This window comes from Lolium perenne, chromosome 7 (genome assembly GCF_019359855.2).
Source record: "Lolium perenne isolate Kyuss_39 chromosome 7, Kyuss_2.0, whole genome shotgun sequence".
In the NCBI taxonomy this organism is placed as follows: Eukaryota; Viridiplantae; Streptophyta; class Magnoliopsida; order Poales; family Poaceae; genus Lolium; species Lolium perenne.
The window spans coordinates 288,707,642-288,720,211 of NC_067250.2; the positions used below are offsets into that span (position 1 = coordinate 288,707,642).

The 12,570-nt window shown below is 47.5% G+C and overlaps 1 pseudogene; it reads left to right on the forward strand.

Annotated features, from left to right (window-relative positions):
- Positions 1-2,449: 2,449 nt before the first annotated feature.
- Positions 2,450-12,570, forward strand: part of LOC139833967 (protein PECTIC ARABINOGALACTAN SYNTHESIS-RELATED-like) — a 28,251-nt pseudogene continuing 18,130 nt past the window's right edge.

Here is a 12,570-nt window from a genome sequence, read left to right on the forward strand (position 1 = left end):
TCCCCGAGGAGCCATCTTGTGGCGACTTCGATTGTGTACAACAAATGAATGCCCGGGGAGGGGTTTTATAGCACGCGGCTCAGAGAAAAGGCGGGAAATCTTGGCGGGAATTCATGGCGCGAAATTTTGGCGGGAAAAAATAAGGCGGGAACTTTAGGCGGGAAAATTTACGCGCGAACTTTTTCCAGGAAATCAACATTTCTTATTAATACATCTGCCGAAATAAAGTTGGAAATATAATTTAAATTAAAATACGGCTAATCACTACAACGAAATTTAAGATACGACGCGAAAGTAAAACATAATTTAAAATACGTAGTTACTACAACAGATCACTCTATTTGCCCTGCGTCCAGCATGGCCATTTTCCAGTCTTGTCGCCGCGTTCTTCTGCTGCCTACGCCTCAGCAGCCCTTTCTCTTAATCTCTTCATTTCCGCTTCACGGGTCTCCCTACGCACCTCTTCCTCTGCATACCTACGTGCAGCCTCATCATCCATCCGCTTCTGATTTACCTCACGATTTCGAGCTTGCTCTGCCCTTAATTTTTGTATTTTCCTCTCTCTTTCTGCTTTATCATTAGCAATAGCCTTTTCGAAACGCTCCTCCTCATGGAACCTTGCCCATGCACGCCTCTGTTTTTCCTCCACCTCACGGCGCGCCCAATCCGGCTGCTCCTGATCTATCCAGTGAAACCAGTTGCAAAGGGGCGGGGGAGACTGCAACAAAAATAATACGGTTAATAAACGAAAATTAATGAAACATACCGCAGGCCTCGAGGATTTTTAATCATGCTTTTAGAACATTACCGCAGGCCTCGAGGACGATGAACTTGTTCGTGCGGGTGGATCATGATCGTAATAAGCGCACATGAAATATTTCATGCCGAACTTATCGGAAAAATCCACCACCTCCTTCACCTTCGCAAGGCGGCCGCACCAACACCTCTCTGCTGTAACCCCCGGTGGCAAGCTTGCATTCTTCCCCTTCATCGGCCTAAAATCCTGGTCGGAGCAAGGCACACTCATGCTGGCTAAGGTATAATGACTTGTGACCTGTGTACCAAATAACATCGATCGCTGCTTTTATAGAGAACTGAACAGATCGAGCGGGAGAATTAGGCGGGAAATTACTGCAATCAGCAAAAAACGAAGCAATCATCACAAAAGGGAAGCAAACAACAAAAAAGCGAATGAATCAGTGCTCCTCGGAACCAGTGCAGCAGGCCTGCTGGGTTTGTCGGGCTGGCAGCTGACTTGCCGCCACATCCTGTGGAGGCAGGGGGCCACGTCAGCATGCCGCCACGGACAAGGGCGGCAGGGCCCACCTCGGTCGACGACGCAAACGGCGCAACGGATGGCGCCCTTGGAGACGGACGTGCTGCCAAAAGCGACGGCGGCAGGGTCTGCCGCCACAGCCGGCGGCGGCACCCGCCACGTGTCACCTCGCTAGCGTGCCGCCGTGGTACTTTTGCCATTTACACTGGGAGGTGGTCCTTTTTGCCATTTCATTGGGGCAGGTGGTCCTTTTTGCAAAAATTCTACCTTAGGATGACATCATCATATTAACTGATAAGCTTTAAATTTTAAAACGGTTTTTTCTAAATAGTTAATCCGTTTTGCGATCTGTTGACACCGCTATATTTGTCTTGATTAAAGTTTTAAAACTAGATCCCACGATTGATATGTTTTGAGGACTATTTTTGGTGTATCAATTACCAGAATAAAATACTCCACTATGGTTGCCTGATTAGCAGCGAATAGTTGCCACTTTAATTCTCAATCATTACTTGATTATTTGATTAGCCAACGTTCTCCGCGGGTGACTACATCCACGATGACCAGGAGGAGGATGCCGTCATGACGCAGGTGGTGGCCATCTCGCAGGCGGAGAAGCGAGCACGCTGGCGCCGGGAGGAGGCCGACGCCGTTCGCCAGGTCTGTGAATACGAGGTGGCTCGGCGGGAGGAGCGCGTCCGCCGCGTCAACCTCGAGATCGTCGAGCTTGACTCGGAGTAGGAGCTCCGCCACCTCCCCTTCCTCTGCCACCCCGCCTTCCTCCGCCACCACCTCCGCCGCCGCACGCAGAGGTCCTTGGGGCTGCATTATGGTCAAAATTAGGTCGCGTTGCGGTCTCTATTAGTTAATTTAGGTTATGAGTACAAATTGTGGAAAGTTTGATGCTCAATCGGAGCATCAACTATCATCTATATGTGATCATCGATGAATTGTTCTGCTAGAATTTAATTTCGTTATTTCAGTTTCGATTTTACGGTATCTGTTCTGCGTGAGTGGCAAAATCAACCTAACACACGATTTTCGAAAAACTGAATTAGAATTTTTTGGTTCCAACTTTTTTAGTGTCTACTAGAGATGCTCTAACTTCTCCGGTTCTGCCTATTCGGGGGTGAACCAAATAAAAGCAACGAGATCCGTTAAGACACAACGAATATGGGGCTTTTCTCTACCCAAATCTGGGTAGTTCTCTGGGCTTTTCGTTGGCGGTGCCTAGCTTCTGGCCCAAAACCTGGCCGCGCCTGGCTCCCGTGCCTTGCAGTATCCGCCTCTATCTGCGTTTCAATGGGCTGGCCGCAGGCTGCAGGAAAATATGCTAGCGAGGAGCCGAGCTGTTCATTGCTTGCTGGCTCACACGGTTTTTATTTCTTGCTGTTTGGAAGGATACAACCAACCACACAACTCGCAAACACATAGCACATGAGCTGCAAAGAGAGATGAACATTGCCGTGATTGTTTTGAACCCTTATTTTTGCAACGGATATTTTTATTCATGTATCAAATCTACTACAGCTGAAATGATTTATACATTGGTTGATGAATAGACATGAATATGAAGAATGCTATATATGTGTAATCTTATGGAACAAATTCTTAGAGCATAACAGTGTCAAGAGTTCCCATTCCTTCTCGTGTGTGCAGAATGAATCTCACTTGTAGCCTTTACCACTGGAAAAGAGAAAAGAAGACCGTTGTTCGCTTGACCATGGGGAAATAGGTTTTATTCTGTGCAATGGGATATACAAAGGAGACTCAGATATATGTTGCTTCAGGGCAAGTTTATGGTGGAAGCAATAGAATGGCGCCGCTGAGGAATATGTTCCCCAATTTGGTAGGCGCTTACTTATCAAATCCCTCTTTGTTACCTTCAAAGTACCCTTATAGGTATATTTTAAAACTACAGAATCAGAAGAAAGTTAATAATAATACACTACAGGAAAATGGCACTGTGCCGACGGTGTGGACCTATGCCGACGGCCAAAGGTCGGGGCCGTCGGCGTAGTCCACGGACGCCGAGGGCTGTCGAAACACCGTCGGCATAGCTCCACCTATGCCGAGGGTCACCGTCGGCATAGCTACAGGTACGACCGTCGGCATAGCTACAGGTACGCTGACGGTCATCGTCGACGCATCTTCCGCCGTCGGGCGTCGTTTGGTCCCAGAGCTACGCCGACGGTTTAACCGTCGGCATAGCTACTGCCGTTAGGGTCCGTCCTAGTCTAGCAACTCCAAGATATGCCGACGGTTATACCGTCGGCGTAGGCTCAGCTTTTTTATTTTGCATAGTTTTGGCTAGTTCAAGGGTTTGGTTTTTTCTTAGTAATTTTTTTATGCATGATACTTAATGGAACTTTTTTGCTTGGTTTTATTTTCTATGTACTTAGTAATGTTTGCATGCACGATTACTATATGTTGTTTTACCCTGAGCACTAGAGTTAATCTAGAGATATGGTTTAACTAGTACACATCATTTTATGTGACCTAGTACCTACAAAAGGCCATTTGGTCAACTATATATCATTGGAGACCGGTCAAAGGGGTTGATCTACAGGGCTCCCGAATTAGGGTTTCGTCTACCGGGGGGAATATTGAGGTAGGATGGCCTAATTATTGGTACTACATATTCTTATGACCCAACACAACACAAAGTAATAGAAAAGTACTTGGTCAAGTATCATTGGAGGTCGGTCAAAGGGGTAGATCTACGAGGCTCCTGTATTTGGGTTTCGTCTACCCGACGTTGATGATTTCCGCATACATGGGCTAGCACTTGGTAAAATCCAGGATCTGTATGTGGAAACTCCTCCTACGGCTCAAACGGAGCCTATTTTATGGTAAATGATTCCCAACCTATGGTTTCCACGTGCATATGTCCTAAACAAACCAAAGCAAATAAAGAAGTCCATTGGTAAACCCTCGCACGGAGAAAGCTATAGGGGTAGATCTGCGGGGTCCCCTCCCTAGGGTTTCCCAAGATACATATCACCGGAGCGTCGGAATCGCTGAAAAACTTGCATCTATCTCTAACATATGTGTTCAAGTGTGATGTAAGGTTTGTCTAACCTTGCATGTACCAGTCGTTGATGATTTTCGCATACATGGGCTAGCACTTGGTAAAATGCAGGATCTGCATATGGAAACTCCTTCTGCAGCTCATCCGGGGCCTATTTTATGGTAAATTATGCCCAACCTATTATCTTCCCTACCCATGCCAGAACGAGGAACTAAAGGGCTGGGAAGTTGTGTTCAAGGTGTCGCCTCATGGTAAACTACCCATGCCCAACGAGGATGATTACAACAACATAAACCCCATCACATACGTGGGAGATTTCTACCAAGAGGAAGAGGACGGTGGGGATTTTGATGTAGAGATGGTTGATCTTGAGGAGCTCGAGGACGATGCACAAATTCAGGGTGATACTGTTGTGAATATAAAGGAAATAGAGATGCTCTCCAAGTTTCTCGACGAAGGTGACAACGATGATGATGATCCTCCACCGTTCGAGGGCCAACCTTACTACTCACATGATACTGATAGCGATAATGAATAGGAGTGATGATTCGTGGTGAGGGTCTTTACGTCTTTCTAGTATATTGCCACCATGCTTATTTATTGCCACCATGCTTATTATTTCCTACCATGCATATTATTTGGTACCATGCTTATTATTTCCTAGCTTTCTTATTTATTGCCACAATGCTTATTATTTCCTACCATGCTTATTATTTGGTACCATGCTTATTATTTCCTAGCTTGCTTATTTATTGCCACCAGGCTTATTATTTGATGATACCATGCTTATTTATTGCCACCATGCTAATTATTTGCTACCATGCTTATTTTTTCCTACCATGCTTATTATGTGCTACTATGCTCATTACTAACTATTTACTTGTTCTCAATGCAGGTGATTGTACAATGATGGGTGGTAGATCCACAATTAGTCATGTGTATGGCTAAGAGAAGCCAAGAATAAGCCATCCTCGAAATAGAAGACCTCCTGGTCGCTTCCTTGATGAGGAAGTAGGAGAGCGCGAGGTTGAGGTGCCACGAGGATGAGGAGGGAGTGCCACAGGGCTGGCACGAGGTCGAGGACGAGGACGATCTCGTACTAGACACGTTCAGGAGCTTGTAGTAGCCACCGAGGAGACTACACACAGACGACGACGATGACGGGTGTCTTCGCCACGCTCCGCTAGTGAGGTGATAATTGCTATCATGCTTATTAGTTGCTATTTTTCATGATTATTGTTATTATGCCTACTAATTGGTACTATGCTTAGATACCCTCCGCTAGTGGCACGACACCTTCAGAGGAGGAGGTTGACGAGGACTTGGATGCCTAGCGGAGCGTGGAGGGTGATGAGGACTTGGACGCCGGTCGGAGCGTGGAGGGTGACGAGGACTTGGACGCCGATCGAGGCATGGAGGGCGAGGAGGATGTAAGTTCATTTCTCCCATTTTACCTGACTTCCTTTCATTCACACACATTTTAATTACCATTATAATTCTGATTGTAATTTTAATTTGCAGGGGTATGAGGAGGGCGCGCGGGGCGAGGAGGGCGAGGAGGGCCAGGACGTGCCCGGGAATGCTCTTTGGACCCGTGGATCAGCTACTCTACCAGATACCAAAAACTGAAGATGGCAAATGGGTTGTGTATCTGGAGAAGCATGAGTAAGTGGCTCTTGGACTTGTTAGTATACTCTTGGATTGTTGGACATATTAGATAATACTAATTTGCTGATTCCTGTGCAGTTCTCTTGGACTTCTTACTACGGACATGGGCCGCAAACCAAGTGGCATTGTCACCGTTCTCCTGAAGAAGTATTGGCCAGGCCTGTACCGCGCTGTCTCTGATGGTCCCAAGAAGTTAGCCCCTCAAATGGGATGACTATCATGCTGCACCTTGCGGGGTCATGACCACCACCACTGAGGATGGGAGACGAGTTGCGCCCACCTGTGCCCAAGTTGTGCTCAGGACTTTTTGGGTAAGACTTCTTTTTCAAAGCACACAAATCAAGATTTTGTGCACTTTAGATTTTGTGCTAACCCACGAGTCTCACCATTGTTGTCTTGTGCATGATTGTAGGAGTTCTACAAATTATCCTCCGACATGGATCATCAGGAGGCTACCGCAGTCTTGGAGAAGATGACCAAGAACAATCTTAGGGATGCCTTATATCATGTTCGCAAGCTGGCCATCACACACTACTTCGCTGAAAAAGGGAAGAGGAGAAACAAGGATAGAGTGATTGCAGAGAATCTTACTATCGAGGATGACACTGGTTGGCAGAGTGTAAGTAAATTCTTCTTGTTGTCCTATGTTCATCACATATTGCATTATATTTATTGAATTGACACGTCTTCATTTATTAGATTTGTCCAACATGGTGCGTGAATAAGAAGGATGGTTGGTGTGCGCTGGTACGCTATTGGACTGATGATGAGGAGTTCAAGGCCAGGAGCATCCAAAACAAGGCCAATCGTGGCAGTGGGGGAACACACAATCAAGGCAACAAACCCTTCCCTCTCTACGAGAAGGATATGGTATATATATGGAACAACCCTCCTTCTATTTGTCTTCATGTTCCTTCTTTTCTACATAACATGCGTTTTCTCCACTTCAGGTGGCCGCTAATGGAGGGACGGAGATTCCTCGTATCCAAGTTTGGCAGGTGGCTCATAAGAAGAAGGAGCTTGTTGAAGGCAAGGTCGTGTACTACAGCAAGACCGACGATTACGTGTATAGTTACAAGAAGGCGTTCAAGTCGTTGCATGGGGAGGATTCTGACCCACTTTCAGAGCCATTCGACGAGATGGCGGCGATGATCTCAGGTCACAGCAAGCCACATGGCCGGACCAGCATTCTTAATGAGGTGCACAAGCCTACCATCACTCTTCCACGAATCCGGAACATGACCTCGAGCTCCGGTGTGTTTATTGAAGGAGATATGCCCTAGAGGCAATAATAAAGTGGTTATTATTTATATCTTTATGTTTATGATAAATGTTTATATATCATGCTATAATTGTATTAACCGAAACATTAGTACATGTGTGATATGTAGACAACAAGTAGTCCCTAGTATGCCTCTTAAACTAGCTTGTTGATTAATGGATGATTAGTTTCATAATCATGAACATTGGATGTTATTAATAACAAGGTTATATCATTATATGAATGATGTAATGGACACACCCAATTAAGCGTAGCATAAGATCTCGTCATTAAGTTATTTGCTATAAGCTTTCGATACATAGTTACCTAGTCCTTATGACCATGAGATCATGTAAATCACTTATACCGGAAAGGTACTTTGATTACACCAAACGCCACTGCGTAAATGGGTGGTTATAAAGGTGGGATTAAGTATCCGGAAATTATGAGTTGAGGCATATGGATCAACAGTGGGATTTGTCCATCCCGATGACGGATAGATATACTCTGGGCCCTCTCGGTGGAATGTCGTCTAATGTCTTGCAAGCATATGAATAAGTTCATAAGAGACCACATACCACGGTACGAGTAAAGAGTACTTGTCAGGAGAAGAGGTTGAACAAGGTATAGAGTGATACCGAAGATCAAACCTCGGACAAGTAAAATATCGCGTGACAAAGGGAATTGGTATTATATGTGAATGGTTCATTCGATCACTAAAGTCATCGTTGAATATGTGGGAGCCATTATGGATCTCCAGATCCCACTATTGGTTATTGGTCGGAGTGAGTACTCAACCATGTCCGCATAGTTCACGAACCGTAGGGTGACACACTTAAAGTTGGATGTTGAAATGGTAGAACTTGAATATGGCACTACTAGGGAAAGGCCCATTGCCGGCGCACCTAAAACCCCCATTGCCGGCGCACCACAAGCCCGCCGGTGCGAACGCGCCGGTGATAAACGGACACTGCCGGCGCACCAGGTTGTGCGCCGGCGATATCTCAGCTACTGCCGGCGCACCACCCTGCTTCGCCGGCAAAGATCTATTTCACCGGCGCACTATCAGGTGCGCCGGCAGTAGTGCTTCCAGCACTGGCGCATGCCACGTGCGCCGGCAATGTGTTATTTAGGTGCGCCGGCAATTAATTCGAAAATTCTTTTTTCCACTTTTTTCCAGCATATTACAATACAATTTTGACAGCAGTATATATTTACAACGCAGTTCATATTTATACAGTATTACATGCAATATGAGAAGCACATAGAGAGCCAAGTTTCATTTCGGTATCAGTACACAAATACGCAAGTCTCGTTTCGGAATGTGTTGATTTCATACAACACATGTGCATATGCAACACCGAACGGCGAAGTTTCACAAAGTTAGAAGTCTTGGTACATAGTCGTCACAAGTATCGTCATACACCTCACAATGTAGGTCCTAACCTAAACTAGAATCACATAGAACATGACCAACATGGTCATGACCATCATCACGAAGGCCATGGTCTTCATCCGGTTCCTCCTCATGTCCCTCATCTCTCCCGCTAGATAACGGGCGTATCTTCCTTCCGCCTCCACCCTAGTGGGGTATCCCTTGTAGCTGTTGCCGCTGAAACGGTGCACCTGTCTCCGACAGTCCTCCCAGTCGTCGTAGACTCCAGGAACCCTCCCCTTGTACACGACATATGTCGTCGGCATCTCCATTCACAAGACAAGTAAAACGTTAGTACCAATGCAATGAACAAGTGCCAACTCAAATAAGAGACAAGTAGTATGAACTAAATAGCATGTGCCTCATACTTTGTTGGTCGAAATAAATAATAACATACAGGGATGGTGTCAGTGAGGCTAGGTAGGATGCACAATAGATTGATATTTGTGGCCTTCACACCAAGCCTCACTGGCCCCACCCCGGAGTGTACAAGTGACCGAACATTTTAATCATCGGCCAATGCAATTAAGAAGTGCGAACTCAAATAGAAGACAAGTAGTACGAATTAAATAGCGTGCCTCATACTTTGTCGGTCGAAACAAATATTAACATCCAGGGATGGAGTCAGTGAGGCTAGGTAGGATGCACAATAGATTGATACTTGTGGCCGTCGCACCAAGGCTCACTGGCTCCACCCCCGAGTGTACGATTGACCGAACATTCTAATCATCGGCGAACTCCAAATACGAGGCAAGTAGTGGTCGAGTAAATGCAAATAATTATTAAGCTATGTACGCCATAATCTTGAAATATATAGCAAAGTAAATGAAACTACAGACACATGTTCACATGCACATTCATACAACTAAATAAAAGCAACTAGTCGATTCTATGGGAATATATAACAATTATTACAGTACGGAAGTTCAAGGACATATCGTTCAAGCTTTAGCAAGTGTTCCCGTCGTAAGATCAGGTTGTACGCCTAGGGGGGAATGGACGGCAGCCCTCAAGCGAGTTGAACGGCCTCTCATCACGCGACATCTCCAAGCGGAGGTCTATCTCGTCATTAGGTGGTAGACCATAGCCGTAGAAGAACTCGCCAGACCTATTGTTGACATCCTGCAGGATTATCGTGCAAATGAACTGCTGGATGCGACCCCAGTTCTTTCTAATCTCTCTATCAGGGACATCCGCCATGTTTGCAAACCTGTTTCTGAGATTATCTGGCAGCAACATGTCATCTGCGTACTTTATGTACTCCTGCATCTGAAGGATGGCGTACCACGCGTCCATCCCATTGTCGGGCGTCGACTGCCTGAGGCAGGGGAAGTTGGTTGTGTGGGTTAAGACGAAGCCTCCTCGGGATTTCCTCTCTACTTTGAGGGGGCCTGCCTTGTTGGCGAAGCCGGTGAGAGCATCATTGAGAAGGGCCCTGATGTGGGAGTAGTCTTTCTTGCGGTCCCTACCCGAGTCGAGATAGACTGCATGCGAGTGTTGCGGGTGCACGACGATGAGGGTGCAGAACTTGTCTCTGCGGAAAACACACGGATTAACCTTTGGAAATGCAAATGGAGATATAGGATAGAATGGTGATGGGGGACTAGCGAGTGATTACTTACTCGGGAAAGTAAGGGATGAGAATGGCGCCCTTCTTAATGTTCGCCAGCATGAAATCCTCGACCTGCTGGGTGGCAATCGCGCGATCCCCGGGGTTGCGATGATGCTCTCCCGCATATAGAAGGGGTCCATGATCGCGATGGTCGGCGTCCCCTCCTTAACAATGCTGGGAAGACATGCTAAGAGCAACTAGGCGAACCACACTAAAGTGGAGCGCTTGCATGCGATAGATGCTGAAGATGTCGTTGAACCGGATGAAGCACAAGTCCGCGGGGTACTTCTCGACGAAGTTCATGCCAGTTGGCACCTTCGCCACGAAGAGAGGGTAACCAGGATCTTTTGATTTGAGAAGAAGGTTCTCCACATGCAAGACAGTCTCATGCAAGCTCCTCATATCCGGGGTGAGTTTCTTCACGACATGCTCCGGCAGCATCGGTTGACCCAAGTGATGCGGAGGTCGCCAATTGTTTGGCAACTTGTCAAGGAGTGGGACCTTGTCCTTGGATTTGGCCGCCGCCGCCTTGTCTTGGGCGTCCTTCTTATTTGCCCTCTTCCTCTTCTTGGGTTGTAGTGCTGGACCATCCATCGCCGTAGTGGCCGTAGCACGGAGTGTGTTTGGGCTCAACATATTTTTGACGGCGGCGGTGGCGACCTCCTCAGATTTTCCTCCTCATCACCGTTTCTTGAGAATCGAACAGCTTCTTGGAGCACACATATTTGAAGCCCGGCGCATCCTCATGGACAACTTGTGAAGACGTAGGAATATCCCATTGGAAGTTGTCACGTTCATATTCCTCGGCCTCTGGCGCAGCTGGCTGTTGTGGTGGGGCGCTGACCTCTGGCGCAGCTGGCCGTTCTGGTGGGGCGATGACCACGGGCGCCGCTGGCTGTCGTGGAGGGACGCTGACATGTGGCGCCGCAAGGTGCTTGTCTTTGCTTGCCGTCGACCCCGAGTAGGTGTTGATCCGAATTAGGGTCTTCGGCCATAGCAGTACCCAACCCTTCAGTGAGGCCAGATTCAACGGGCTATCGTCATCGGCACCATGCGGTTGATTAGGAGGAAACAAATCCTCATAGCCCGGTAACGCCCGATCCACTTCAACCCGGTAAACGTCATCCGCCATATCTCGTGTGTGCCACTTCTTATCCAGGGGCCGAATGATGGACCCCCTCGCGACGTCTTTGATTTCGTCGTTTACTCTCATCAAAAAGGTGCATGGCGTCGAGAGCGCCTGCGAGAACATGTGTATGGCGTTAGAGAGAGGGCAAGGATGACGAAACTAATATATTAACTTGATGTACACATTAGTTAATTACCGTGAGGGCGTTGAGCTCGGCTAATGTCGACGGGCCAGCACATGCGGCGGCGGGCGTGCAAGTGACGGAGGGGCTGCTACCCGGCATGGACGGTGAATCCCTAGCACCAGCGACATTGCCGGCGGCTGGAGGAGTCTCCATTATAACATTGTCATTGCCGGCGGACGGCGGCACCATCGAGTTGCTGCCGTTGAAGCTAACCACTTGCATTTTCGGGGGGGGGGGCCTTGTTTGCCACCCTCATACCACGCTTGCATAGCGTTGAAATCTGCTTGGACTCCAGCGGCGACTTCAGCTTTGACTTCAGGTACGAGTGTAGCTTTGAGTTGCGGTACCAGTTGCGGTACCAAACCAGCTTGGACTTGGGCTAGGATTGACTCCCTCATTTCCTCCGCCTCCCGCTGCTTCCTCTCATTACGCGCATTTTTATCGGCCGCAGACGACAAGCCATAGTGACCATGCTTGTAGCCTGTACCGGCGCCAGCCACACGGCCTCTATGCGGCCTTCTCGTCGGTGAATGCTCATTAACGATGTTTAGCGCCCGTACGAGAGGCTTGTCCCAGGCTACCCTGCCCGTCGACGCCTGGGACGAGGAGCCTTCGTCACCTTGGGAGGATTGAGAAAGTCTTTGTCTTTCTTCTTCCTGCGGAAGAAACGCGAACCATTTAGAAATGTTGCTACTATTATATGAACGATACTTGATCTAATAAAACCGGTAAATTGCTTACCAGTTTTTTCTCCAACGCCAGGACCTTCTGGTCGTTCGTGAACCAAATTATGTCGGTTACGACCTTCGGGTCCGTGACAAGTTCCCCGGTTAGTTTCTTCTTATGGTACCGGACCTGATGAATCTTCTTTCAAGCGGGTCCTTGTACTTGAGCCAGGGGTTCTCAATGCCGGCATTTACATACGCCTCATCCTCCTTCGCCCAATAGGGCTCCTTTCCCTCGTACTCCACGGC